Consider the following 27,875-nt stretch of genomic DNA (forward strand, 5'->3'; position numbering starts at 1 on the left):
GAGATGATAGCTCAGAAGTATTAAAAGGGTACAGAATGAGGTGAATAGAGGCAGTGGGAGTGATTTCCCAGCACAAATGGAAGATGTCCTTTTTGGAATATCCAAGTATAGCCAGAAGAGAGCGATAGGACTAAGAATTCAATAGTTCTATTTCATGGGGTAGTCTAGGTGATCTTTAATAATTTGACCCTTTAGATGCTGTGAATGCAGTTAGTGAAAACAGCTATGTCAACTCACAGCTCCTCAGTCTGTAAGCACTGCTATTGATACCTGCAGAACTTTAACATGCTTAATGTTGGGCATGTATTTAAGTATGGAGACGAATCAAGGCCTAAATTATATTTTAATCAGATTTTCACCTTTCATTATTCCATTTCTTAAATCTCTTCAAGGTCCCCATAATCTTGTGATGGAGCAAAGCACAGCAAAGTGACCACTCAGCTCCTGTTTTCAGCAGGCACTGCACTTACATGGTACAATGCCATTTGGAGCCCAGGGGATACTTCCCAGTGTTGTGACTTGTCTCCCACGTGGATGTACAAACACAGTCACTTGCAGAGTTATGCAATTTCATGGAGGCATTTGGGAGTTTTGGGTTTTAGATACTATCCTCGCTGCGCTGCATAGCTTAAGAACAGAAAAGCACAGTTGCTGGCACAATTTGAAGCACGTGACTCAAATTAATCTCTTGGATTTATCTTGCTATTGACCCTATGATTTAAGCCACAGAAACTGTAGCGGATTACAGATGGGATGCTCCAACACAACTGAAACAAGCCAACACTAGATGACAGGCATTTATATTTGCCATACAAAGGGTGGAATTTCTGCTGGTTTATACATAGGTTCAGCTGTACCTTATCATTTTGTCTTTTCTTTTTCACAATTAGCATTTACTTTTTGCCAACAATTCTCTACAGCAGGACTACTTCGGTAGGACTACTTAGAAGGATTACTTAGGTGGTAAAACAGACAAGAATCCAACCACAATCTGAGCACGACCCAGACCACTCTAGGGTCCTATGCACGGTGCTGCCACTTGCATTTCTCTGGGATAGTCTGTATTTCTTTACAGTTATTCCAGTTTCTTAGGATAAACAATTGCACACTGCCACAACAGTCAGCCCAGCCCAGTGTTGCCCCTCTGGTCTGGTAGAGCCAAAGACAGTGCTGACTGAGCCTGTCAGAACATGTATCCTGGTGCAGAACAGACATCTTTTAAAAGCTGTTTGTCCCCACTGACACACACTTTGGAAATACAATCAGGTAGTGCAACTGATCTGCTTTTTCTAAATAACAAGTTTTCTAATTAGTGCAGGAGCTAGTTCAACATGGTCCCACAGAAAATTAGCCCAGCTACACTGTTCTAAACATGCAGATGGCTGGAAAAAATAATGGGGCTTTTACTGCCCAAGTACTTAAACCAGTTTAATATCAACAGGTTCTGTGATGTAGGTGGGGTTGTGGACATAACATGCATCCAAATTCACATCCAAACCCAAACCTTGACTCACCATTTAAGCTTGTGTAAGTTCTTCCATTGAGTAAGTTCTTTACATGGAGTTAAAACAAACACGCAAATCACCACTGTTTAACAGTGACGTGAGTGCCTGTACTTTCAACATATTTCTGTTTCCAACTCAATCTCCTCCTATAGCTGGGTCTGAGCTGCACCAGCTCTCATAGAAAATGTCCTTCATGATTCATTGTGTTACTAGGGAGGGAAAAATATGTTGAGAGGAACATTTAGTGCTCTATAACTCAACTGAGAAACAAATTCAGAACAAGCAGTTACAATTAGCAGATATTGTTGTTGCCAAGATCTTATCATTTCATAACCAGACATAATCAAAAGAGCAGTGTAGGTGCCTCGCATCCAGCTTCATTTAGTTCAAAGCCTTTTCCCTGAATCTAAAATCTAGAAGCAGCAGAGGAACAGCACTCATTATCCAAGGGGAAACCATGTTGTTCAGCCCTCATCAATGCATTGCACCTCTTTTTAAGCTTCTAATTGCTACTCTGATGTAGCAGCAACTCCTACTGTATAGTGAAGAGATGCACAAAACTCCCCACCATGCAGCTTTTTTTGGGGAAGTTGACAGATGTTCTGCTCTGACACCCGAATGTGGCAGAGTCACATGAAAACACAATACAGGACTCTTCCAATTACTGGACTGACTTGGAACCAAAACACAGTGAATGGATTTTGATCAAGGACTAAATGCAAATTTCCTATGATGTTGGAATTGCACTGAGGGGCTAAGACCTTTGCTTTGCTAACTCACTTCTTTAGGGATTCTGCAGATTGTTTCATATTCTCACTGCAGCCCTTGTACCTCCCGGCTGTTCTCCAGCTATTTCTCCTCATTGACTTTCACCAGTTCCTCTGGTAAGGAAGCATTACATAAGATGGATATATTATCATTTCAGTAATGAACTCTAATTTCACAGGTTTGGTATTTTATTATTTCCATCTACTGTTAGATCACCTAAAATTTGCTTTTCATCCAACTTCCGCAATCTTAAATTTGCATTCAGTCACTATTATTTATTACAAAGTTACCAGGTTTATTCTTTAAGTCATATAAACTCATTGGAGGCAACAGTACACTATTTCAGGGGTAAATTGTAATAGAATTCACTAAGTGGACTGCATATCTTCTGAATAAACTATAGCAGAAGTATTTAAAACTTGCATCGGTCCATATCTTTATTTCAAACATACCCAAACAGCATTCTGCAGTTATCTTGAACAATTAAGCATATTTGCTGATTTAAACTACCCTCTGATTTTACTTGTAATGAAAGATGTTTTTCCCTCTTTCTTTTTGTTCAGAAAATTATTTTAGTCCATTGCAGTGATCTATAAATAATGATGAACATCTAGAAGGTCAAGGAAATGAAAAGTACAGCACATTCCCTGAAGGAGCATGAGAAAGTTTTTACTTCAACAAGTAATAAATTCTTAGCCACGTGTTAAACTGATAAAAGGCTGATATAATACTCATGTTTCCTAAACGGAGTCTGGTTTGTGCATGGTAAAATCTAGATATTCTAGCACATTTTACTGCAAGTATTGAATTCCTTGTGAACTATTTTGCTTCCGTAGCAATGACTTATCCGAGCTAAAGGAGGCTTTGACCAATTCCCTGAGTCCTAGCCATGGCACAATACCTGGCAAAGCCCTCTGAAAGAGGACAAGGTTGTGAAGGTATGATGTACTCAGTATGCACACTGCATTCTCTGCCGGCCTCTGGCACAGGACATTAAACTGGATTTTCAAAGCAGGCACAGCACAGAGACTGAGCTGAATGCTCCTCTTTCCTTGCAGGACATCAGCACTCAGCTCCATCAAGGTCTACAGAACTCCCCCAAGTATTTTGGGCACACCAACTGTGTGCATTTGGCTTCAGATAGGCTGCATACAGGCTGCAGATCTTGTCAAGAAGCTTCAGTTCTTAGTCTCAGTATTAGGATGCAAACTCATACTCTAGGTTACTTTATTTTATTTTATTTTTTTTTCTGAATGAGTAAAATGGTACTCATGAGAAAAAGATGATGAAGAGAAAGAACCAGGGCATTTTCCCTCCCCCTGTGTTCCTGTCTTTACCATTGTACTTCCAATAGAAGCTAGTTCTCAAAAAACTTATTTTCTCCAAAGTTTAGTGTTCCTGCAGTTTGCTTATGCCAGTATCTGATCTCCATGAAAAGCTCACACAGAGGGGGAAAAAAAAGCCAACCCAAAGCTAATTCACTCTAAGAGAGATCTGCATTCAGAATAGTACCAAAAAAACTCATGTAAAAATCCAGGCCTGGACCATCAGCACCAAGTAGAACTGCTTAAGGAGCACTTTAGCAGAATATTACAGTAGATTCAGCAAAAGGGATAAAAAATCCAACTCAGATTTCATTATTTCCATACTCGATTCCTGCCATATCTACACCAGTTGTAAAAATCAAACATATGTCTAAAAGGGAACGGCTGTAGAAGACCCTTAGGGTATTTCTCTTCTGAAAGTTATAGTCTGTTATATCATCAGTAATAAGTACCATAACTAAGTAATAAAACATAATCATCCTGAAACAAACACTTAGAATTTTAAATCTCCAATGAAAAGGTCTACTGCTTCATGCCTGACAATTGCGTTTAAAAAAATCCATCAGGACTTTAAGTATTGGTATAGAACTCCATGCACGCATATAATAAAGTCATAATATCTTCTGAAATTTCCTGCTTGCCAGTTCTCACATTCAGTCAAGTATTAGTCAGCCAGACACTAACTACAAGACAACAGGTTTTATCTCAGCTACTTCAAAATAATTTCTTTTCATCAGCTTCCAGGGAACTGTGACTATTCTCAGTAAGAACAAAAGCAACGATAAAGAATTTTTCTTCTGCTTAAACTTAAAACAGATGAGGTACAATTTATATTGACCTTGCAGGGCAATGAAGCTCTCACAATGCCTCTGTGAGAATCCAATGATGTTTCACTTCATTTCAGACAAACAGCATAATAATTTGCCCTTATCCCCACATTCAGATGCACATCACTTCCCACACAGACAGGACAAAGACCAAGAACCTTCCTAGTTCCATTGCTGCTTTTGTTTTTGCCTGCCCACTTTGAGCCCCACATGCAGATCTGCTACTTTGCTACACAAAAAGCCATCTCATTAAAGAGTTTTCTTATTAAAATTCATAACCTTAAAGGTAGTGTATGACAAATACTGAAGATAATTGGATTGCACTCATGAATAGAGAATACTCATAAAACAAAGGGAGTGCTTTCATGTCCTTCCATCAACAGGTCTTCTACTGTCCTTTTAGTGTCTTACATGGTATTTTAAGAAAATACTCATTAAAAATTTCTAATTAAAATTTCACTTGCAAGTCACTGTTCTTGTAATATCTTCACCAGAACAACAAAGCAGGTAACATAAAACTTTATGCCTTGAGGTTCTACTTCTCAAAATTGTATATATTCATTTGTCTGATGTTTTACTTTTTACCCAGCCAGCCTGAAGCTGTCCAAACTGCCTAGTTCCACAGCAAATTAGTTAGAGCCTCTCTAACTCTGAGAGACTTAGTTGAGAATTTCACAAAAATCAGCTCAAAGACAAGACAACAAACTCCAGGAAATTTCAAAGCTTCAGAGAGAAGAGCGAGCTATGAGCTACTCATGATTAAAGGCAAAAAATATTACACAGTTCAGCAAAGATACTTGAATAGACTTGTACAGCACAATTACTATGTTTTTGCAGTAAATTTTTAGGAAAGAAAGGGGAAAAAACACAAAAGTTTACCTATCTGTAATTTCAAGTCTGATACATAGCTTCATGACTTGAATGGTGCTTGCAGGACTCAGTACAGTCATTTCTAGAGCTCATAAAGATAATGCTATCAGCTCATTACAATGTAAGCCTGCACACTTAAACAAATTAAACTACTTTCATACTGATACAAAGATACCTAAGGGAAACTGAAGGTCGAATAGATTTATGGCATAAGTGATTCAGAGATTGTGAAGCGTTCTACCAGAATTTAAAACTGCATTCTGTCTACCGAATTTTTCATTTCTGAATAAAACTGTAACCAAGAGTCTGTTCCTCAGAGTTACTACAAAAGCAGCATAAAAACACCCCTGAAAACCAACAAACCACAAAACCCACAGAAATGCATTTGAAGAGCAAGAATATTGGAAGGAAGACTACACAGAACAAAAGATAAATCAGTTTCAAATTATCTCCCCAAGGAGCAAAATATGTCAGCAGCACAGGTTTGCAGGTATTTAATCACTCTTTGTTGAAATAACAGCAAATTAAAGGCCCATTTTTGTACTTTGCTGGATAATTCCTGTGAGTTGCTAAGTGCCTCTGGCTTTGTGACAGTCTAGAGAGTTTGAATCAGCCAGTATACTGAAGTCTCTAAGAAGTGTAACTAAATATTACGATAAGGTAGTTAAATTTTATACTTGACTATATTTTAATTCCACTGAACTAACAAAGATTCTGACTGGGTTTAGAAAAGACCTCTGTGTTTCACACTGCCTGCTTCAGCTTCGGATACCAAAGGAAAAAAGAAAAGAAAAGCAGCATAGATGTGGTGTAAATCAGTATCACTCATCAAATCCATAGACTTAATCCACCTTACCACAGTTAAGAATAAGGCTTTAAGCATTTCTACATTGCTGCAATGCATTCACTGTCATTCTCTTCCTTCATCAAGCAATTCTGAAATGTAAAAAAGTCAGTCACAATGCTGAAGACAAAGATCAACCTTCCTTTTATGACCAATGGTAGCCAACACTTCAGGCTCCACAAGTTTGTCGGACTGCGATCCCTGTGACCTGCTGACAACCCAGACACAAATACAAGCCTTGGTTTTTCCATGCTTATCTACACTCCTACCACTGTATGCTGTAGTTTTATATATACATTGATCTTCCTAAAAACACTGACCATGTTGCCATGACCATGACATGCACTCTTTGAAACAGCTACACTGAATGCTCCCAAACATCCACATTTCCAAAAGGGAGGGAGTTTCATAAGACCCTCAAAGATATCCAGTGTGGCTGATTCTAGGTGGGAAACTGGAAGAGAAGGGATGCAGTTCTTGATTAATCCTGTTTCCAGCAGAGAGAAAAAGGGCCGCCAAAAGCTCTCTAATGGCAAGGAATACCCCAACCTGTAAAGCGTTATTAGACAAATGTTGTGTTCCTGTGTGTGAATACACTCCAATTAGAATTACAAGGAGGTGCTGAACCTCTTCCTTAAGGGCATGCTCATTTGAGAGAGGCTGGCGATGTCATAGCTCTTTACTTAACCCTGGCTAAAAGGAGGACTGCCAATATTTATGTGATTCTCATTTTATTCAAAGAGAGAGATCAACCAGCCAAAAAGCCTTGGAGCACCCTGCACATAACAAGTCAGCAATAGCACTCACTTTTCCCAACTTTTGCTTTTCTGCTGAATAATCAAGCTTGTATTAATTTTGGAAGTTTTTCTCTTCCAGGATGTGGTGGGTAAGTTAAGTGGCTTCTAAGTTAAGGACTTTGCAGAGAGCTTAAGTCTGCCAAAATTTATGCATGGAAATTGTCCCAGGGAACTGTGTTTGCATGACTGGGTCTCATGAGATAGCAGGGAAGCAGGTCTAGAGGAACAAGTACTAACAGAGTTTCTCTCTCAGGAAATCTGTGGGTTTGCCTGTAAGAAATTACTCAAATTACCACAGCTCACTGGTTGCCACAGATACAGTTTCTTCTTTCTTTCTTTCCATTCATGCCTTTTGTGCTGCTTGGGGCCAATCCATTTTTTATTCACAGGCTCCGAGACGATCAGTAAATACACTGTGCCATAGCAGACAGCTTTCAAGCTAACATCTCCCCAGCTGTGACCTGCAGTTACATATGTGAGCAGCGAAGTGCATCTCTAACACAGCATCGGCCTCCCTTCCCAACACAGTCAATCAGTGTACTTCTACTGACTGAAGAAAATCATTGAAGAAGCATCTCATCAAGCCCTCATGGCAGGGGGTTGGAAATAGATGATCTTAAGGTTCTTTCCAACCCAAATCATTCAATGATTATATACATGCCAAATGTCCAGATGAGTTTAACTGAATCTGCAGGAACACCACTTTGGGGTTGAGTCAATGTTAAGACATCACTGTTCAGGATTTTATCCCACTCTTCCAGTCCATCAACAAAGTGAAGCACACACGGATGGATGATGTGCTAACTCTTCAGGGGCTATGTTCCAGCTCTGTTCCAGCCAGATCTGAGCCTAAGACTAGGGGCCAAACAGGACTCCCAAAGTCAAGTCACTGTGCTGGTACCTTCTTATTTAATATATCTTTGTTACTGCCTTATGAGACAAACATCTTGTATTCTCACAGGGCTTTAAGGTACACTTCTAATGCTGATATATAAATTATAACACTAAGTTGAACAAAGCAAAATGCTCCAGTGACTCATCTCTTTTTGATTCTGGGATCTCTGTCTCTCCAACATATGAACTATCAAACTAGGGTTTACTTAACCTGACACTGGTAGCTCATAGAGATGTCTCCAGCCTAGGAAATCCCATAGCAGACCATAAGCATCTTGCCTCTAACTCACAGAACCATAGAATGGTTTGGGTTGGAAGGGACCTTAAAGATCACCGAGCTCCAAACCCCTGCCATGGCAGGGACACCTTCCCTGTCTTGCTCCAAGCCCCATCCAACCTGGCCTTGAACACTGCCAGGGATGGGGCAGCCACAGCTTCTCTGGGCAACCTGTGCCAGCACTTTGCCACCCTCATAGGGAAGAATTTCTACCTTATATTTGACCTAAATCTACCTCCTTTCAGTTTAAAGCCTCCTTGTTCTATCACTACCTGTTGCTTTCCAAGCTAAAACATTAGTCCATTTATAATTATCAGTGATGATTTGCATCATACAATGCCAATTCAGTATGATTAAGTCTCCCCCCTTGCCCCAAACTTTCTGATAGTTAAGACCCCACCTCAGAACCACTCTGTAAAAGCTCTGCATTGAATCCTGGTCTGCCCTAGGTGCTCTCCCAAAGGCTCTCACTCACACCTTCAGTCTGACAGCCATCTAGTGGTACCTGCACTACTCTGCAAGGTAAAGGAGCAGTTAACTCGGTGCTTAGACAGATGGGCCCTCTCCTTATAGAGCTAGAAGTTGTTCTGGGATGATGTACTTACATCCTTTATTTGTTTACCGTTATCCTATAAAAAATTACTATGCATTTGTAAACATTAAACACATCACCAGAATGCTGTTTGTGGCTTTTTATGGTTGCCACCTCCAATGCATCCTGCCTCCTGAGGTGAGTTAACAGGACTAACGCTGCTGCTTCCTTCAGTCCAATGCTGGTGGAAGACCTCCCTCCATCCTGCAGCCAGGCATCTCTTCCTCTCTAGGGAGAAATGAAGCATGGGGTATTCCTGCTTTCTTCCTGCACTGCTGCCCAACAGATGATTGCTCCAGGACATATACACGGTATACAAGTGGTTCAGCCATGGATGCAGACATTGAAGATACTACTCTAGTCTTAGGAAACACGTGGCAGTGATTTTTACAGCTTTCCTTTATCTGCTGCACACTCCTCCTCAGCGCCCCTCTTATCCCTCCCCTGCTTTCACACATCTTGTACAACTCAATGAGAGTTGTCAGATTCCTTCTGCAGACTAAACTCCTTGCTAAACCAATTTCCATTTGACTCAAAGGAACTCTTGTAACAAATACAACCTAAGCTTTTCTAGTTCCTTCCTCAGTTACCAACTGTATTCTTTTGTATTCTAAATGCTCCAATTTACACCACCTGCCCACAATCACCTAGAGATCTTTGTAATGCTTTTGTTTTCTCATATCCCCTTCTCTAATCTCCTTTTACCTGAGCCTTATTCCCACCAGAAGTAATGAAAGCAAAACCACATCTGTGAGATATTTTGCATGACAAAGTTACAGAAACCCACATAACACTGAGCACATTTCTAAGTTCAGCAGACCGTGGCACTCATTCCTAACTATAGACATTAATTTACTACTAGACATAATACAGATGTAAAGGCTTGAGACTTTAGAGGTGCTGCATTGCCCTGAGGTTCTGAGAACTGTGAAATTAAAAGTAAAATATCTTGGGCAGCTTAGCATGAAGGCAAAAGGATTGCAAATTAACATTATGTTTTATTTAGGTTTACCCAGAAGGCAGGAATATATTCTAGTATTAAGGGAAGAAAAAAGGCAAAAGAAGATTTAAAGAGTCAGCATGAGTATTCAGAGTCAGGTATGATTATTCCATATACTACAAGCAATCCAAAGAAAAACAACTGCCTTCAGTGTGTGCCTTTAGCTGTACATGTAGGGTTTAATTCATAGTAGATAGACTGACACAGTTCAGGGGAACACCTCATTGCCAAAAGCATGATTTGACCCCAGAACACAGTAACTAGCCAAACTGCTATCCAAGTGGCATCAGGCAGATTGCTCATCCCAAGGTTCCTACTGGAAAGAAATGTTGTAAATAAGCTTTGAAGGAATGCAAGTTCTGGTCAGCCACAAAGACAGTGGCATTGGCAGATCCCAGCATACTGGACTTCACGCTTGCTTTTCCTCTACTTTTAATACATTCCAGCCCTAACTTAATCAAACCCCTCAGCTTACCTCAGCAGAGATGCCGTGCAGAGAACTTGTGTGCAATGTTTTCCTCCAGCACTCAGAAAGGATACAAGAAACCCTACAACCAATAAATAACACAAAAGAAACTAGTTTTACCTTTACCAATTGACAGAGAAACCCCCCTTACATCCTCCAGCCTCAATTCCCTACAGAAAAGAAGACAGTCTTCCTCTTGCCTGCCAGCATGCTGACCACTCAGCCCCAGGCATCTGAACCTTTCATGAGGCCCAAGCTGCTGCTGTTCCTCACCATTTATAATGATCCCAGCTTGTCTTTAGCCCCAAGCCTGATTAATTAACAAGTAATTCTTCGCTTACTGTGGCTCTATGTCTCTTTGTGAAGTTCTGCAAGCAACCAAAAGAAAGAAGAGAAAGCGAAAAGTTCTAGCTGGCACACACGCAAACATGTATCTTGATGTGGAAGATAATATCCTTAGGGAGGAAAAACAAGACATTAATTTTCCCATGACATAGCACAGTAGAAGAATGCTGTGTTATGCACTCTCTAAGAAATTCAGCTTTTTTGCTCCTATTAAAAAGGAAGTGGGTTTTGTCATGGACTTTATACCAGCTCCTTTCACAGTTCAGAGGCATCAATCACAGAGAGCTCTCAGGACAGACCCTCCTTCACAATGAATTCACACTGAAAAAAGTAAATAGACTTGATTACTGGTGTGTACATTTCCAGAATGGAAGCTCTAACAGCTCAAAAGCTACCTGGGAGCACCTGGTGAAACAAATTACTTCTTTCTTTTTTAATGTATCAGAGCAAGTGAACCAAATTACAGAAGTATTAAAAATCAGGCTAGTATTTTGTCATTTAGAAATGCAAACACAGTGTGTGCAAGCATACAGAAAAGCAAACAAATTACTCCCAATCCTTCTGAAACTTGAAAAGGTAGGTGGGAAGGAAACATAACAAAATGAATTGATCTTTAGACCCCTGCCTTTTCTCTGCAGATAAATCTCTGCTGAAATTAAACACAAGCAAAAAAGATTAAAAAACCTAACCACAAAGCCAAAAGATAATTCAAGTTAGTAATGTAAGAGCAATAGGAAAATAGGGAATATTGAAAATGAGCTCATACCTTTACATTGGCAAAAGATTAAATGCTGTGTTTAAAAGATTTCAGTTCATTGTTATATTACATTAAATTTATTTTTGACAATGGCTTGTTTTTACACTGAGTAGTGTGATATCCAATGCTATTTTATGTACAGCATAAAACTCTTAAAACAATTATTCTTGAACACAGTTGTTATTACTGCACCACGTTACATTGACATACACCTACAAATGTGGTTCCATTGAATTGGAAGCCCCCAAAAATGTGATTTTGATCATCTGGTCTGGCCTACAGACTTTTCCTTCACATTAAGCCACTAAAATGACTGAATCAAAGTCTGACATAGGGTTACTTATCACTAATTATCTGTAGGTCCAGCAACATTGCATACTGAGTGTATTACCTGTAGAAAGTATTAAGATGTCTGCTCAAATAGTTCACAGTCGATGCAAAAGGTAAAGGAAGGAGAATGATTTATTATGAATATTTTCCACGTGTCTTAGTAGGTCCACATTTTTATGTAATGTTCTTATTTTCAGCCATCTATTTTTAAACGTCTCAGCAGGATGTTCTAGTAAGTGAGCCAGTGGGAAGAGCTGAAGGAGGCAAATTAAAAAGAGAAAAATGAAGCCCAGTGGACAAGGTTAGGAAGGCAAGTCTTAACATGCACAGGGAACTGGGCTGGAACACGTACAGTGTAGGAGAGCTGTCTCACTGCCATAAAAGCACTTTTGAAATGTGGCTTTAATTGTAGCCCTAAAGCTTGTCACCACCAGGTCTCACCGATTTTCGCTATTGACCTGACTTGCCCATGAAGCACTGTCAAGGCTGCATTTTGTGTGGCATGCACCCAACAAAACAATGTGACTGTTTCCCCTCCTCCCTGACAGCAGTAAATATGCAGTAAGGTTAACAGTAGAAGCATTGTGTTCATTAGTACTGTTTAACAAGCAGATTTTCCCCACTTCAAGAACATTGCAAAATCATTAATCACATTATTGACAACATGTGAAAAGTCAAACCCTGGGAGACCATCACACAAGATGTCCACAAATTCCAGCTGAAAGCCAAAGCTGACAGCTGACTTATGGTTACAAAGCTCAGTTCTGACCCAACTCTCTAATTCTCTACTCCTTACATATTAACGTATTGGAAAAGCCCCTCAGCTGTTTCAGTATCACATACCAGGCATGAAGCAGCACAGCAGGTCCATGAAGAGCAGCTCACAGTGTGAACCTCAGTCTGATGAGACATTTGCTGTTGGCCTAGTAGTTATTAAACTTACGTAAAGTTATTTTTCGGACAGCTTGTGTGATTGCTGCTGTGGAACCTGGAGTTTTAGGATGATTTTTTTTACACAGAAAATTATCAGAAAGTGGCAGATTAGGAATATGTATCTCTTGAACCAGCATAATATTGCTGAAATACCTTTAAGGTAAATGACATTTTTGTCTCAAACTGTCTTTAAAACAAATATACCTCATATCAACAAAAAGTATTAATGATATTTTGCAGATTTTTTCTATTTATAGATTTTTGTTTGGTTTTTACCACATAGCTGTTTTTTGTCCCAAGACAATTCAAATTGTTGGTTTATGCGAAGCTAGATCAGAGCTTTTGACATAAACACCACCTGTAATTAAAAGGTTTTCTTTTCTTAGTTGTTTACTGATGAAGTGGAAGGGTGGAACTTTGGTCTGCTATAAGAGAATATAAATGAAACCCAGTAAGAACTGGCTATCTATGCTGAGGATGCCTGAAAAAAAAATGAGAATACTGTGATTAGAAAGTTCACTGAAAAAAAAAAAACCATAAAATTGAGGAGACAAAAAAAAAACCCCACATTCCTTTTTCTTTTCCCTGTAACAGCACAAATTTTAACATAAGCTTTTAGCTGGCAGCAGGAAAACATGAATTATTTCTTAGTCTGAATTATCACTACATGTTTCATAAGGATTAACTAGCATGTTATTAGAGTAGTCAGTGATTCAGAATGCCAGAAGATTGGAAGATTAAACAAAAGCTAATCTCTGGAAAAGTAGGACAAAATGCTTTGTTTCTTTTTCAGGAAAAAGAATTCCCAGCATGCAGGTTCCCAAAAGCTGGCTTTCCCCCTCACTGGCTTGGTAAGACAAAGTTTTTCTCAACAGCAATACTTCCCCATCTGCCTCTCCTAGTGGAATGCAGCTTGCAACAACTGTGTGTTACAGAACATGAGGGATCAGGAAGGAAAAAGTATTGTTCATGTTTTTGACAGCTTAGCACTAATAAGAATGAATTTTTCTATGAATCAGACAACTCTCTTATTGCACTGCTGGTCAGAGATGACACAAAGGTTGACATGTCAGGTTGCTGCAAAGTTTGAAGAGGTATTCAGCAAACCACTGAGAAACAAAATGCTGTGAAAAGCATTTCTGTGTATTTTAAAGGAAACTATTGGCAGAATCGACATTTTAACATGAGCTCACAGTATTAAGCATATTTAAGTTCTCATCACTGACTTATCAGCTGTAGGACCCATCTTCTAAGAGAATAAGGAGATCAGTTTGGCACATCGTGTTCTACCAAAAGTCTCTTACTACAAGGGACTGTTGCTTTCACAGAACTGCAAGTGCTGCCAATCTTTAATTATTCTCAGAAGAGAATAACTAGAGTTTTGGATGCAAAACCTGAAATCAAATTATTCAGGGTTATAAGCAGTGCCTCTTTATTCTCTTCTTGTGTTTCCATCATGGTCAGTAAATCTAATCCAAAGCAGCTACGTGTCCAAGTCTTAGCTTTTAGAACTCTGTTTCTAAATGTCAAAACAATGTACTATTGACATCAATATTGACATACTGACGGGAAAGGTTATACCCAGGTTATCCTTGACTAGGCAGCAATGTCACATATAGCATGATATTTAAATAATGTTAGTTGTTCATATGAGAAAGATGGTTAATCTAGAACCAACCGCCTAATACATTAGGTTTGCCTTTTATATTTACGTATTACATTTTCAGCAGCACCTCTCACCAAGTTCTCTATTGGAAATATCAGTGGCAATCAGGACTCTGATAAACAGGTAAAAGATAACAATGATACAGTTCTTGGCAACATAAGACACAAACAACTGATATGCCTCCTACACAATACTTCAGATTTTCAAAGATGGCTTAAGTTCTGGACATTTTGAAGAGAGTTTTAGTATTTAAGGGACCTTTGAAAGCTACCAACAAAAAATCCAGGAGTTTAGTGCTCAGCTCATGCAGAAAATTAAGAAAACGGTCTAAAATAGCCTTTGAAATGTCCAAATATCTTCAGTAGCTCTGGAAAATATTTAGTATCATGCTGTACAACACAGAAATGTCACATATTAAGTAGATCTCTTGTACACTTCTATATCTCCTGAATTAGAAGAAACTTCCCATCCAAGTGCAAATTGGCCAGGAACAGCAGTTGCACAAATATTGCAGCTCCTGGGAGGATTTATCCAGGGGCAAGTGAAGCTTTCAAACATTTGCAATTCACACCTGAGTGATCTCTTACTTCCCTCCAGGTTGCCTGTACAGTCATGCTCTGCTGAGAGACCCAATTAAACAGATGCAGCTGCCGAAATTAGTTCTCTTAATAGTGATGTATCAGTTCGTGCCTCTCCTTGTGATCAAAGGCACCTCAGAGGGAGCAGCTCTCTGACAGCTGGAAAGGAAGTTCCTGCTCATCTGCTCCTGGGTCAGACCTTTCCTGCGGCAAGGTCTGGACCCAGCAGCTGGTAGTGGGCACTTTTTGCCTTCAAGGATGCTCTAATACGGATGCAGTGATCTGCTACAAAATTGGAAGCAGCAGGGCTGGGGTGTTATGCCTGTTCAGTACATCCCCTTCAGCTGGACTATGTTGGAAAATATAAGAACTTAGACTTCCTGAATTGATTAATTTTAATACTTCTTGTCAGCCTTGCAGCACACAGTTGGCCATCCTTTGAGACTGAAACTCAGCATGGACTGACAGGACATACATAGTGGTAACTTGCAGGAGAAAAATGTTAAGACTACTTATCAGAAATAAATCACATTAAACATTCATCTCAATTAGGCAAATTACAAGCTTCAAAGTCTTTGTTCCTTTTCTCTGTTTTGTTTTTCTCCCCGTCTCCTATGTATCCCTCTTACAGAACCTGACTTAATGTTGCCTTGTACTTCTTCTCAAGAAACATGAACTAAATCAGTGTTCAGTGAACCATTGGGAGGCCTCTTACTGATCCATACTTTCAGCCAGGTCCATATGTTAAGCATCATTGCTAGATGTGAGAGTGTGAGGTAGCTTTAAAGTCAGTAGACTCCAGGCTGACAGCTAGTATGGAATGTTTATTAATCAGATCATATATTCTCTTACTAGCTTGTTCTGTTCCCAAAAGTTCCTTATCAAGTCCCTTAAAATTAGAGTAACCATTTCTCAGAAATGAATAAAGTTTCTAGAGTTTCAGATCTCATAGTAAAAAATTAACTGTTATCAGTGTTACAATATTTAGCATCTGCTGCAAGTCACTCCTGGCTAGTTATCAGCTCTACTATGGCTCCCTAATGATTATCTTAGAGACGGAGAGGCAAGGACAAACTACATTCTATCCTCAGTGAGATAATTCAGCTCATGCTGGCAGGCAGACCCTGGCAAATGTTTCTCTTGAGTAGACATTTGTGATGGACATTGCTGCAGTGATATTTGCCAAAGCAGCATCTGTAAAAGAGTAAGGGATGAGCACATCTATACCCGTGTTCTGTGCAGGCCAGATGAAAAAAGCCATGAGGAAGAACTTAGCAGACATTACTGTTTGCAAACAGCCATTCTGGAGGATTAACAGCTCCTGTAGCCTGAATAAAATGGCAGAGTTGGTGGAGTTTTTCTCCCACTGGAAAATAACTTTCCTAACAGACTTAAAATAGGAAGGCGGAAAATCTGTTCAACCTTACATGCATTCTTCTAATTTCAGTGAATTCCACTTTGAAATCAAAGGTAGACACAGCATCATTTCCAGGGTGTTTTGGCCAAAATGCACCTCATGTATTGGATAGGTAGGGCCTAGATCCTTCCACACATATCTCAACAAACACACAGTTGGAAATTTTTATTCACATTCACAGGTATGTATTCCCAAAACACTGTATGTGCAATGATTTGTGAAAAATCCAAGGAAGTATCCATCACATGTCAGGAGCTGGCATTCTGTGATTCGGGTCTGGCTAACTGCCTGCTTGGTTACTTAAATTTTCACTAAATAATCATTTTGATTGACACTGATTCCATTGTATTTTATTATTCTAGGCTCACCATTCAGTTGAACAAAGAAGCTGAAGAATTGACTATTAATGTCAAGAATTATGAAGGGATGTAACAAAGTGTTTTGTTAACTAAGCACACAAGAGAGAGTTATGCCCTGAGACAGATGGAAATTAAAAGAATGCAGAATTTGGAGAATTTTATTATCTTCTTACTAAATATAAATTAGTCATGAAAAATAATTTTCTACATACTGATTTACAGGTACCTGAAAATTCAGGCTTGAAAATAAGGATGATTCTTTCAGACACATAATAATTGTCCTTTCTCAAATCAGCTTGTTTTCCTATACATTAATAGTTCCTTGGTGGTAAGTTTTTTACCATGAAAACATTGCTGCTCTACTGTTGCATCTCCATATGGTTAAATGCCATGAGAAGTTTACATCACAAGTTGTAGTGACTGGTTGGGATCTTCAAGCACACAGTAGGACAGCTATTGAGCAGGAATGCCTAGCGTAGCCTGGAGAAGAGGAAAATATCATGGGCAAAAAACAGTAATGCATTCCTCCCCCAAAACCAAACACAATCTTACACAACTGGTAGCTTTTGGAGAAGATCTGACCAGTGAGATAAACCCCACCAATGTGCCATATCCATACGGAAGGAAACGGTAGAGTTGGAAGATGTCTTGGCCAGCACTCCCATTTAGGTTGGTAATTGGGGTCTCAAATTATCTCAATTTCCACTGATAACTTGTATCCTTGGTATTAGAAAGGCTGAACTACTGTTTATGACTGTTCCTCAGGCTGAGGTGCATTAAAAGGCTCAGAGTGAAAGGGAATCAGAAATCAAAAAACCTGACTTTTATTCTCTGCATTTGTCAGAGGTCATAACAAAAGGGTTATTCTGTACTCCGGCTACTAAATGGACACAGAAAGAATTAGTTCTCTAGTTGTGAATGATTGATTACTCTCCTTGGTTTCTAATTTTGTGTCAGTAAATATGTCGGGTTCTGGTCCTAAGGTGGTAAAATAAATCATAATATAATTATACCTTGTCAGTGTTTCAGAGGAAAAAACTGCATGAATTTATTATTTCTGAACAGCAGTCTTATAATTTATAACAGAAGCCTGAGGTTTACCAGCAATACAAACGAATTAACTTCTATCCATGCATGTTATTCCAGATTAAAAGGACTAAACTCAGAATTTAAAACTGACCTGCTACACTCTGGAAGATGAGCAGGCTACTGCTCATAGACACAAGGAGCATGCAGCAGGATAAGCACTTGTAGATTTGTAGGTTTGGAAGGCAGCTAGTTTCAAGCTATCAAATACATCAAGCCAAACAATGTGCACTGAAACATTTTATCTACTGTCAATAGATATAAATAGCTTTATTTTAAATTATGAAAGAATTTGCAAAATTCTTTTGTAAAGCCCATGTTTGGAACTCAAGATAGTGAATTTATGCTGCAAGCTACCTGATTTTTGGCTGTCAAGCTAAAAACCTGTCTGGAGAGGATGGAAGTCAAAGGCTGAGATTCATTAAAATTCCAGAGCAAGACTGTCACAACAGATTGGACATAAACTGTGAGACAGAAGAGAAAATCACTTAATGGTATGTGATAATTCTGTATGTTTGTAGTTGGAAGTGTAATTTCCTTGTAACCTCATCACTGCGTAGCTACAGAGATACCTTTCTCTTCGTTTCCTTTTCTCAGGCACATAGGTAATGTGAATAAATAGGAGTTGGCCTCAGCCTGTGTGCAGAAGCAGAAAAGTGCAACTTGGAAAATTAGCTTAATCACCTTTGATTTACCCAAGCAAAAGCATGAAGACTTGATCCTGAATTCATCCTCAGATGCAAGAGACCGACACTTCTCTTGGACACTTTCCTACCCACCCTGTTGTTAGAAAAACTGGGCCTTATTCAACAGCTATGACAGATAATAAGCTAGCTACTTGAGTTAATGCATAGTCACTCAGCAAGAACAGGACTCTGCTTGGCAGTAATCATGACCCAGACCCATAACAGCACTTAATGTCACCAGTCATCCAAATTTACTGTGATAAATGGAATATTTCATTGGGTCCCTAATGATCTGTATTATGAGAGTATAAAAGGCAGAGATCTGAAAAACCTAAATCACACGTCATTGCTATTTGAATAATAGCTCTGCTCCCTGTTTGCCTGGCAGGCAGGGTAAGGTGCACAGAGCAGCATGTGGCAAGCCTTCAGGACATTTCTTTTCCCTAATCCATTTTAATCAAGCAACACTTGACCGGGGAGACATTCATGTTACATCCGGCATATTATCAGAAAGCAAAGGGAACTGCAGCTTGAAGAAGCTGGAGTCCATGCTCCATGCTTGCTCTGCACAGCAGGTAGTCTCTCAATATGGATTACTTTCAGCCTTCTAGTCATCTAATTTTTTTTCTCTTTTGAGTCTGAATTATCTACTAATACCTTTTTTTTAGCAATGGAAACTCATTTTAACCACTCTGCTTCCGAATCTCATTGCAATTTCAGCGTTCAAGAATGAAAAGGTCTCAAATTACATTAAACTCATCAGGAGACACTGGGAAATGCTGTTTTAAAAATCAGATAGCAACTTGAGCCATAAACTCAGAACAATGGACTTTACTAACCAGATAAAGAAAAGAGACTTAATTTCAAATTACCTGATTTAAAAAGACACTCAGCTGTAGTCTTCCCATAATCACCAGACTAATTCTTCAAGGACCTGGCTCAGTTGAAGCATGTCATCTACCTACTGTGATTCCTGCTGTACTTTATTTTTTGCTCATTTCAAAGATATAGGATTGTTAGACCGTATTTTTGGGTGAGATTCTTACTACCTACCACTGATGCTCTCCGAATGCCCATTCCACTGTAGTGCACTCTGAAAAATTCCTACTCATCCATGGCTTTTGAAACTCAAACGATCTCTGAAACCTGTTGGATTTTGGTGATTGGCCTCCATTTTCAAATGGTTCCCCAAATATCAATTCAATTTTTTCCTGTTTGCTTCAAAACGTTCTGTTTCAATAAAGACTGCCAATTTCAGAGCATCAACAATGATGTAGTCACCAACAATGATTGTCATGATCTAAACCGTGAATAGAGTTGCTCAGGTGGTGGTCAGACTGCTACAGTAATTCTGGGTTAGAACACTGCTATGATTCTGCTATGGATATCTACTCAAGTAATTAAAAGTTCTATAAAATGTATCTACACAGATTTAAAGCTAAGTGGTGGTTGAAGTGTGAATGGCTTTAACCTGAGGTTAACATTAAATGAAAAACAAAGGTAAATGGAACTGTAATGGACAGTAATGACAAGAAATAACCATTTACTATGTGGAAAAGGAATTTTAGAACAAAATCTTGTATTAAAAGATACTGAATATTGGAGGATATTAAATATTTTATGCAAGCCACTGCTAGGTAATGTAATTTTGTAGAAAAGCCACAGTGAATTGAAAGAGCTCATATAGTGGAAAACAGAAGATTAAAATAATGAAATTTTGACACCACAAGATATTTTAAAGCTGTGATTGGGATAAGGCAATCCCATTATCAAGTTCATTATCTGATGTTATTGAGGGAAATAGCTACGAACATTTCAGAGAGTGGATTAGATGCTGTGAATAAGGACATCAATGGCTGTGGAAAAAAAAAAACGCCAGGGTGTGGAAATCCATCCCTTAGTCTTTGCAGCAAGTCAGAATGCTGAAAATAGCTTAGTTGAAGTGACACTGAAACTCTTATACACATGGAAGGATGGGAGATAGAGTTTTGCAAACATGCCTGCTACAGAAACCAATCCCACTGACTGCAGAGGATTCCCAAGGAGAGGCACAAATGTGTTGCTCCCCAGAGCAGTATTCTGGAACACTCTGGTGACGAAAAGGCTTGATACTAGATGAATCTGAGGCCCATGATACTCAGCACAAATTCTGGTATTGAATGAAGGCTCCTTCTACAGAACATCCCATTGAAAAGAAAAAATTTCACCCAAACTGGTGGCTTTATTGCCACTGAAAGCAGTCTTTTAATAACAAGAAAGAGCTTTTATGACAACAGGTTTCTGGTTCACAAGCCAGGCTACTCAAGTGCCAGAGGAAAATGACTTCTCCGCTAATTCTTTCTTCACACTCAATGTTTATGAAAGAAAACAGAACCATGATTCAAATACTGAGAAAAAGAAATTTCGTGACAGCCACCAGAACCATCTGTGCTTTCCTGAAGGTCTAGGACATCATCTCATCTTTCTTGTTTTTCTCACTTTGTTACTAAAGCACCAATGTCAATTCTACCATACTAGACGCTTCTATTCAGCTTTGTATTTCAGATAAGACTTATCACCTCATTTACACGTCTGTGGCTAGCATTGGCAAAACATCTTCCTTTTCAATGCACATGCAAAGTCTGTGGCAAGCAGCATTGATCATTCTATTATCACTCTGTTATGCTTGATTTCCTCTTTATCTTTCAAGATTTTCGCAGAATCAATAGTGGTGGCAACACAGTGATGATTACCCCTGCCTTTGGCAGGCATGCTGCAGGTACATTGTGACATTGCTTTTGTGTTACCCCAGCACAACTGAGGACTTCTAAACTATTCAAAGAACCAAATTAACAAGTGCATGGCGAACTTTAAGCGCTCTGATAGGACTTTATAACAAGCAATTAACTGATGCAGCCAGACAGTTTGACAAAGCACTAGAAATCTCTGCCAAGAGGGAGACTGCTGAAAGCACAAACCAGCTTCAGCATCCACCTGGGCAGCTCCTTGCCTCAGTTCTGCCCCAGACAGCAACAGGAAGGGCTCAAGTGATCTTACCTGCTCCTAGTCAGCCAAAGGAGGCAGCGTGACTGCAGTAGGGAGGAGCAGGGATAGTCATTCAGTGTTCTCCACTTGGAATAAATGAAGGCAGAGCAGGAAATGAAACACAAGAAACTTTGTGAAACGAAGCAACTCCTTCATCCTTCTAAAGCAAAGGTGGTTTTAGGGAAGGAATGTTACTAAAGTTCCTCCATGTCAGGAGTAATTTCCTAGTGAAATCAGTTCCAGTAATTTCCTGATGAAATCAGTGGTTGCCATTGGCTTGGATTTAAAGGATGAAAGAAACACTTTTCCTCTTCCTTATTTCCAGATCCAGCCAAAGCCACAGCACTTGCTTCATCCACAGCCCAGCCCATCATCCTGTGGCCTCCGAAATTAAATTACTGAACACACTGGAATTATAAGAAATGCCAATTAAAAAAAATAAATAAATCTATTTTTTTCTGATACCTGAAGATCCCTTTGGCATTTCCAAATATCCCCAGGATTATCAGCAACTTGATTTCACAGTTTATCAACACACTACCTTGCAAACTGTCCTGCATAACAGCCATCCATAGTTAAGCAACTCTGTAAGCAGAACAGAAACTGAACCGCAGGTCAGAAACCCAATCTGGTGACCCTTTCTTCTCTTGCTTTGTGAAGTTTTCATCCCTCTACGTTTAGCTGTGCCGGCTAAGGCCCAAAGCGATGGAAGTTTGCTTCCCGCAGAAGGACAGTTATTACCTGCAGGTGCTACTTTCAAATCTGTGCTGTAATCTGTAAGCCAGTGGCAAATAAAGGAAACTGTTCTATTCCAAGATCAACCATCTCAAACAAGAATATGCCACAAGTTCCTTGCCACTAGAGCAGAACTTTCACTTGCAAACGTTAATGAAGAAACAACTAATTTTAATTGCCACCATTATTTAAGCTTTTCAGAACATTTTAACAACTTTTCTTAAGACATTGGCATTCCACAGATTAGCACATGCAAAAATGCAATGCCCAAACTCCTGACAGTACTCCATCTATCATTTACCATCCTAAATGCATCTCTTGGGTCCTGCCTTTTCTTTATCTGGCTTATCTCCATACTATACACACAAGTTACAAAAGCGTTTGAGGATATTAATTAACAAGAGAACTTTTGCTCCATTTTTTTTCTGGCAAGGTCAATTCAGTAATTCGCAGTGATAATTACAGGTGCTCTGACTCGACTATTGTTTGTGTTCCCTAGATTCTACTGATGCAGATTTGAACAGAAGTGATAACTAAAACCGCCAGCATATGTTATTAACTCTGCACTAGCTTAATTGCAGACGTCTTTGATTATGGGAAGTGCAGGAGAATAACAACTAGCTTTAGATGGAGTTTTATTCATGGCTGGCTGAATCATGAAATCACAACGTGCACAAATAATAGGTTGACAAGTATTGATTCACAAGCATTTATCACATTGTTTTCCAGTTCCAATTTATTTCCAAAATGTGACTCCTCTCAGTTTCTTTCTCTTACTTACATGACTACGTGTTACTGACCCTGCTCAAGTTATCTATTTTGACATCTGAAAGTGGGAAACTTCTAGTACATAACCCTAACTCTTCCCCTGGAAGTCATGCGTGCTCAGACAACTTTTGAAACAATACACTGTGTGAAGTTTTTCAGCCCACGTAGCCTTAAGGCAGGGAAATGAAAGATGACCTCTTCATGTCCCTTTCAGGTTATGCTTCTAATGGATTTCTTCTATAGCTTGAGATAAAGTAAAAGCATTTCTAAGATAATGTAACCAGAACTAGAAGAGTTGAATTTTACTGTCATGCAATTAGGGTGCTGTTATGGTTTAGGTTTTTCTTAAACTTGCTGGTTGTTTCATCCAATGGACTATGACTATGTGACCCTTTCAAAAACCTGCTTGGCACAGGCTTTGCATTTTTGCACAGAGCTAGACAAAACTACATTCATGCAACTGAAGATTATAGCAGTAGCCCTGCATACACTTTTACAGCTTGATATTGTATATTGTTACGCATTTTACTGCACAAATAAGGACTCACGATTGAATATCAAAGGAAACGTTTTGCATCGAAGAACCGAAAATACTCATGTACTATCAGTGCAGTCTAAAAATAGGCAGTGTTTTGAGACCCAGGAACAGACATGTTCTCTCACACACAGACAAGCGTAACTCTCATTTATTACATGCTCTGAACATACAGTTTATACCAACATAAAGAAAGAACTAGTTCTTTCAATACTAGCCACTCATATTACCGATAAAAGGGAAAATGAGATCAAGATGTTAAAACTTGGTCTTTATCATATCTGCTAGGAAAGAGCCCTAAAACATATTCCTAGCACTGTGACACAGAAATAACAACATGCTGAATCCATGAGGAGCTAGAGCCACAGCTTCCCATAGGAAATGCTTACTTAGAAATAGAAAAGAAGAAATATGGATCAGTGGATATATTTTTACAGCCATGACACTTTCCCTGCTCTGAGAGTCTTCTTTATCTTGGCAGAGATAAGCCCAGCGTTAGGACCAATGTGCTGTTAAATTCACACAAAGAGACCTTGTTGCATTATGATGAATAGAGACAGAACAACACTGACATAATCTGAAACTAAGACACAAACTGATGAGGTGTGGTAGGATAAAAAGCTAACAGCATGTTTTAAGTGTATGTGAGTGGGACTGACAAGTAGGAGTAAGAAAGTTATTTTACAGCATGGCTGAGGCAGACTGGAAGTCTGTGTGCAGCTCTGGTAGCCACATTTGAAAGGATATTGAAAAACCATGAAATGATGGATGAGCTATGTCTGGTACCCGGGGTTCTGTCTGGCTGTTGCGTGGCAACAAGGGGTGCACACTTCTGGACCAGCTCTTGATCTCCAAGGAGTGCCTGTAAAGGGAACAGATCTGCCAGCTGCAATCTTTCCTACAAACCCTCCTCCATCATCTGACCCCGGACATGGGTTGTCACAGTCAGGCTCAGGATAATGGTGACAAGTTTTCACAAAGGGAAGAAGCCCCCCCCGAGAAACACGCTCCAGGAATATTATGCTGATATATTGCCTATAATTAAAGGAGCTTTGGGTTTTTTTTCCCTTTGAAGCACTTCATATTGCCAGAAATGATGTGCTTGAAGAAGCACTTATTTTTCACTAGTGGCATTTATAGTCTTTGATAACAATTTTCTGTATTTTTTTCTACTCAAGACACTTCAAGCCTTTCCTGAGGAAGAGAAGGGACTAAATCAAATTATGATTTTTCCTCAAGAAAAGAAGAACAACAACAAAAACATACAATCTCTTTCGTGCTATGAGTTTTTGCTGCGTTGTAGAACAAATGATACATGTGTCTTCCACATCACATTTGAAACTTGAGGAAATCTAAATCTCAAGGCTTAAATTTAACACTACCATTCTGCCATTTTTTAAACACCAATCTTCCCCTCCTGCAGCAGGGACAACAGGAATACATCTGCCTTTTATATTCTACCCTATCCTCTAGTCCCTGGCTGAAGAGCTAAAAAAATAAATCAGTCCACCACACAGAGGCAACTGATTTGGTTCATGTGCCAGCAGCTTGAAGATTCAAAAATCCAAAGTCACACTCCAAAATCCATGTGATTGTCCCCAAACAAGACAGGTTTCACTAAAAAAAAAAAAAAAATGATGCTCATGTCCATAAATGTACTATGTCTTTCTGCCCCACTATCTGTTGAAAAGAATCCCTCTGAGCCCCATCCCAGTGGGGATCAGAGACCCCTTTCACTTCAGCGGTTTCTGGTGTGGATTCTTGTGAGCAAACTGCCTTCTTTTCTGATTCCTGCTCATTCTCACCCCAATCTGATCTAAGTTGGCCTAAGGGCAAGGACTGCACTACCTTTAAATGACGAGGATCTTGCCTTCACTTTATTAATGGCAGCGCAAAAGACAGACTGGGAGAAGATGATCACATTATCAAAGCTCTATTCCTTCAAAGAGACAAGTCTTGAGAGTTTGTTTACATCAGATGTAGTGATTGAATTTCACTTGACATGTCACAAGCATCCAGTCTGTTGGCCACAGAACAAAATGAATAATTTAGCAGGGAACTGCTCTATGCCAAGCAAACAGGTTGTAAAACAGTTCTGCACAAAATCTGGGGAACCAGCTGTCTAGATCTGAGGCACAGAATAGTATTTACTGCTTATGCATCATGCTGAATTGCTAACCACATAGCCCAAAAATTAGGAAAAAGCTGATGAACACAGAAGAATTCTTTTTTGTTGTCCTTCATCAAAAACTCTTTTAGCACATGGACAGGAAACTGCAAGCATTGCTTTTAAGGTTGCTAACATTTAAAGAACTGTATACTAAAGCAGATCTATCTGGGGAATATCACAGTCTACGTACAACAGATGAGACAACTGCCAATTTTCATGTGATGAGAGCACTGGCACACAGTTTGGGCAGAAAATGAAGAAGTCATTCTAATGAGTAATTTGGGAAGCTAAATGTAGAGCCATGTTTGCCTGGATGTTGCAGTTAGAAAACCTTTCCTTTCCTATCATGACACTGAATAAACGAATGCTGGTTTTATTCACTCCTCAGTGGGTGGATTTTACAAAAGAGCTCAGCATTGACCTCATTGTGATCGTGCTGGAATCAATGGGAATTTAACACCAGATTCATCCAGAGCAGGAATTGGCTATCACTGTCCAAGGGGTCCAGTGTTACACATTCACACATTCTGCAAAGCCCTTTAATTACCCTGTCATTCAGAGTGGCTGCACATCCATATAATTGCCCCCTTTTCTGGTCTGGCTTCCCTGCTAGCTTCCATGGTTGTCCATTTGTTTTCCAGGAGACACCTCTGTCCATTTACAAATTATATTTTTCCCCTCGCTTTATAGAGTTGGAACTGGAAGGAACAAATTCAAATTTCAATGAGGAAAAGTTTCGACGGTCCTTAGTCTAGGATATGTACTTGTAAATTTGTGATTGATCTGCCAAACTTTTAACTCAATAACAGACGGAAAAAGCATTTTAGTGGAGCAGACACTGAGAATTATCACCTATTCTCCTCCACACAGGAAGTATTTATAATTAAATACATCCAGCTTTGTCTGTATGAAGCAGCACAAATGCCAATGAATTCTTTAAGAAATATTCAAGAAAACGTCATCCTTTAAATTTTCAGCGAATTCTGGATAGATTGTTAACATTCAAAAGGTAAGACGTACCTATACTTAACTGCTCATCCAAAAGGTGGCAAGAAATAAAATAAAGGAACATTTCATTATTGTGAATAAAACCACTAAAACTGGGAAATAAATCATAATATTCTCTTTGTGGAAAAAAAATGAAGACTTCAGTAAACAAGTTGTACATTGAGATACATTAAACAGAGACGACAGCTGAAGTTCAAACAAAAATGTATAATCATTAGAGCAGAGAAGCTCTTTTACTAGGATGACAAATATCATAATTGGAGTTAGAAGGCACAAGAACAACAGCACTGATGTCTCTAAGAAAACACTAACAATTAACAGTGATGATAATTTTACAGGAAAAAACAGTGAAATAAATCTTACCATGTAGTTATAAGTCATAATTTGGATATAGTTTACTGCACTCATGCCTCAACAATTACTGGATGGAAATTTCCCTCTCAGCCCACTGGAGTCCGTAACCTCCACAGCTCTCCTCTCCCCATACCCCACACAGGATTTTAAACAAGAATAAACCAACGTAATTTATGTCCTTTACTAAAGGCTGCTGTTCTAACCTAGTATTCAATTTAATTTTTGCTCTTCAAACTTTCCAGCTGAGATCAAATATTATCACCTCATTTGTAGGCCAAACATCCCTGAGAGCACTTTCAGTATTTAAACCAGAAACTGGCCAACATTTAATTAGTGTCTGGCACACTCTGTAACTCAGAAAAACTACTGCAAAGCTGAATACATTACTTAGCACTTACTGCCTATCCTTTGCTTAATTTGGGAGCATAAACAGTGAGTTCAAAATGGTTTTTCTACATCTTCAAACACGACTATTGAAGTGGGTCAGATATTAGTTTGACCTCCACCTTTGAGCTCCCAGCAGCAACACTGTAATACCACCGAATCATAGAATCATAGAATGGTTTGGGTTGGAAAGGAACTTAAGATCATCTAGTTCCAACCCCGCTGCCATGGACAGGGACACCTCACCCTAGGCCATGTCACCCAAGACTCCGTCCAGCCTGGCCTTGAACACTGCCAGGGATGAAGCATTCACAACTTCTTTGGTGAATTCACCAATTCACCATTCACCTGTTCCAGCGCCTCACCACCCTCACAGTAAAGAACTTCTTCCTTATATCTAACCCCAACTTCCCCTGTTTCAGTTTAAACCTATCACCCCTTGCCCTATCGCTACAGTCTCTGATGAAGAGTCCCTCTCCAGCATCCTCGTAGGCCCCTTCAGATACTGGAAGCTGCTCTGAGGTCTCCACGCACCTTCTCTTTTCCAGGCTGAACAGCCCCAATCTCTCAGCCCT

At 39.3% G+C, this 27,875-nt stretch overlaps 1 long non-coding RNA gene across 1 annotated transcript; it reads right to left on the reverse strand.

Annotated features, from left to right (window-relative positions):
* Positions 1-1,198: 1,198 nt before the first annotated feature.
* Positions 1,199-27,023, reverse strand: LOC115601350. The gene is made up of 3 exons (XR_003989313.1): positions 26,102-27,023; positions 6,152-6,231; positions 1,199-2,386 (listed from the first exon to the last, which is right to left on the reverse strand). It is a non-coding gene; the product is annotated as an uncharacterized LOC115601350 (long non-coding RNA).
* Between the last annotated feature and the right edge of the window lie 852 nt (positions 27,024-27,875).

This window comes from Strigops habroptila, chromosome Z (assembly GCF_004027225.2).
Source record: "Strigops habroptila isolate Jane chromosome Z, bStrHab1.2.pri, whole genome shotgun sequence".
NCBI lineage: Eukaryota > Metazoa > Chordata > Aves > Psittaciformes > Psittacidae > Strigops > Strigops habroptila.